This window comes from Schistocerca cancellata, chromosome 2, assembly GCF_023864275.1.
Source record: "Schistocerca cancellata isolate TAMUIC-IGC-003103 chromosome 2, iqSchCanc2.1, whole genome shotgun sequence".
Taxonomy (NCBI): domain Eukaryota; kingdom Metazoa; phylum Arthropoda; class Insecta; order Orthoptera; family Acrididae; genus Schistocerca; species Schistocerca cancellata.
The window spans coordinates 147419907-147422898 of NC_064627.1; positions in this window are offsets into that span (position 1 = coordinate 147419907).

Sequence of the window (2992 nt, forward strand, 5' to 3'; positions counted from 1 at the left end):
CCTCGCAAGAAGCGCCTCACAACTCGAACCGCGCATGCACGCCACCAGCGGCTCCGGCCTGACCACGCACCATGGAGACTTCCTCGCTGCTGTGCCCCAACCGACCGACTGCCACACACAGCACACCCAGAAAATATATCCGCCACACCAAAGATAGTACAGCAGTACTAGTATCGATAGACGCTGCTGCTGCCACTCAGAGCAGACAGCAATGTTATGGCGGTAATCAAAGAAGAAATAAGACGCCACTGGACTGCAACCGATGACAAAAAACAAGGCATGACTCGAGTCAGCCACGGCTTATTCGCTATAGTGCTCCTCAAACACTGTAGCACAGCTCTGGCTCAGAGACACCAACAATTGTACTGCTGAAAGACATCACCGTCTGGGAAGACATCAAATGTGAAGGGATGCAGGTGGTTCACAGCTGTCAGCTTGTCTTCAATTAATACCACATGTCCAATGCAAGCACAGGAGAATTTCTCAAATAATACTGCTTTCACCAGCCTGCATCCATGGTGCGCTGCACGTTTCGAGCCGCCGTTCACCTCGATGACGGCGTTTGTGCAGACGACCATCGACCTAGTGCAGCAAAAATGTGATTCAACCAAATAGTCAATACGTTTCCACTGATCAACGGTTGAATCCCAATGGTACCGTGCCAACTGCAATCGTAATCGACGATATTGTTGGGTCAACACGTAGGGGTAGTCTGCTGCAGAGCTAATGATCAACAACGTACAGTGAACGGCGTGCTCGAAAACACTTGTCCGTGCATCAGCATTGTGGTCTTTCAGCAGAACTGCAACAGATCACCATCTACCATAGTTCACAGAGAAGACAAGCCTTTGAAGCCCACGTTCTGCGGAGAGTCTTGGACGTCAACCATTTAGCACATTTAGTGGTAGTTTTACTGTCCCACCTTTTTCCATAGATTCTCACGGCAGTACCATGTGAACATTCCACCAGCTTCAGCGTTTTCGAGATACTCGTCCACAGGCTCTCTGTAATAATAATCTGCCCTTTGTCAAAGTCGGTTATCTCAACTGGTTTCTTCATTTGCAGCCCATATCTTCGCAAGGGCGATCCCCCGTCCGTGTCTGCTGCGCTTTACTTTTGTTACGTGTCTCGTGCCCGCAAAGCTAGCAGCCGGCATCCAAAGTCGCGGGGGGCATTGGTCGTAATGGTTTGGCTTATCAGTGTATACAGAGTCGTCAGAAAGCTTCTAAAAAGCGTAGGCTGTGCTGAGAAATAGTTTTTAAGAAACAATTCGAACTTGGTTAACATTGAAGCTAGCTGTTGCACACGAAAATTCGAGGGTCCCGCCAGAGACGGTGTCGCCAAACGTGTTCTTCATTTGGTTTTCTAAAACCGAACAAGAGAGCGATACAAAAAACAAACATGGGACGGATTTAACGATCGAACGCGCGGCAAAGGTTGAGCACTTTCGTGCGCTATGAGAACAACAGACGCTAATTGTATCTGACTGGTCGCTTCAATAAGTGCGCTCAACAGCCTGATGGGCTAACGCCATCTCGGAAACCGTGCAGTGTATATAATTTTACCTTAACAGTTATTTCTCAGCGCAACATACCATGCAACATACCTACAAGCTTTTCAGACTGTTTCTGCCCACCTTGTACATAAGCTCCGCGAACCTCCTTCTTGTGTGTGGCTGTGATGAAAGAGATTACTAAAACGAAGTTATTTAAAAAGGCAGTCAAAAAGTCTGTACAGGCACTTGGATAACACAGAGCAGAGGACTGGAAATAAATGTAAAACAGGTAAATAAGAATAAGGCTAATCATAATAACAAAGCCACTTTCATTTTGCATAAAACTTTCACACTACGTTTTTTCCTTTAATTTCTTTTCTGGAAAACCCAACTCCCAGAGCTATGGAATAGGATAGACAAGATAAAAATGGCCCACAAAAAAGTTTAATGCGCTCTAAGATCGGCAGCCTCACTTGTGTCATCCGCACTAAGGGCAGGTTATGTTAGTTTGGTTCCCAATCTCAAAGTGCATGAAATACTTTCCGTGCCTGTTCTGCTGTTACGAGCTTGAGTGGTAATTACCTTTTGCAGTGCTGGCGTGCAGAAGAAGGGTCAAAGAGGTTCTCGGAGGTACTTACAGGAATGTCGAGCAATGCCGACTTACGAGCTGCGGATAGCCGCGCTAGGTTTCTCGGTTCAGGATCCATGCCATGAACAACCCCATCGAGGTGGTCCCAGAGATTCTAGAGTGGGTTTCAATCCGGGGAGTTGGGTGGCCAGTTGACTATGGTAAACTCATCATGGTGCTCTTAGAAAAACACATGTACACTGCAAGCTGTCTGACAAATTGTTTTGTCCTGCTGGTAGATGGCTGAAGAAGAAACAGATTCTATATAGGGATGCACAGGGTCCCCAAGGATAGATGCATACTTGTGTTGATCCACTGTGCCCAACCAGAATGACGAGATCATGCAGGGAAGGGCATGAAGACATTCCCCAGACTATTACGCTCCCTCCTGGTTGCAGGGTGATTTCAGACGCCGTACACGCCAAAGGCCTTCTATCCGATGGAGCATGAAACGTGATTCATCTGAAAAAAACACTTTGCGACACATATTGAGCGTCCAGTTGCGGTATGGGAGTGCAAATTCCAGCCTTCGTCGCTGGTGAACAGTGGTCAGCACGAGAGCATGAAACTAGCACCTGCTGCAGACACACAGTGCAGCAATGTTCGCTGGACATCGTTGAGGAGACACAGTTGGAAGCCCGTTGGTTCATCTGGACGGTGTCGCTCAACAGTTGCAGGTCTATTCGCCTGTACACATCTCCGCAAGTGTCTTTTTTTTTTCCTTTATTGGATTTCAATTCTCCCCCCCCCCCCCCCAAGGTGCGGTGAGCTGGCAGCAAGGTAATATGCTGCTCTACAGCCTTAAAAAACATAATGAGAATTTAACAAACAAGAAAAATAGGTGATAAAACGGTGACATTGTAAAAAAC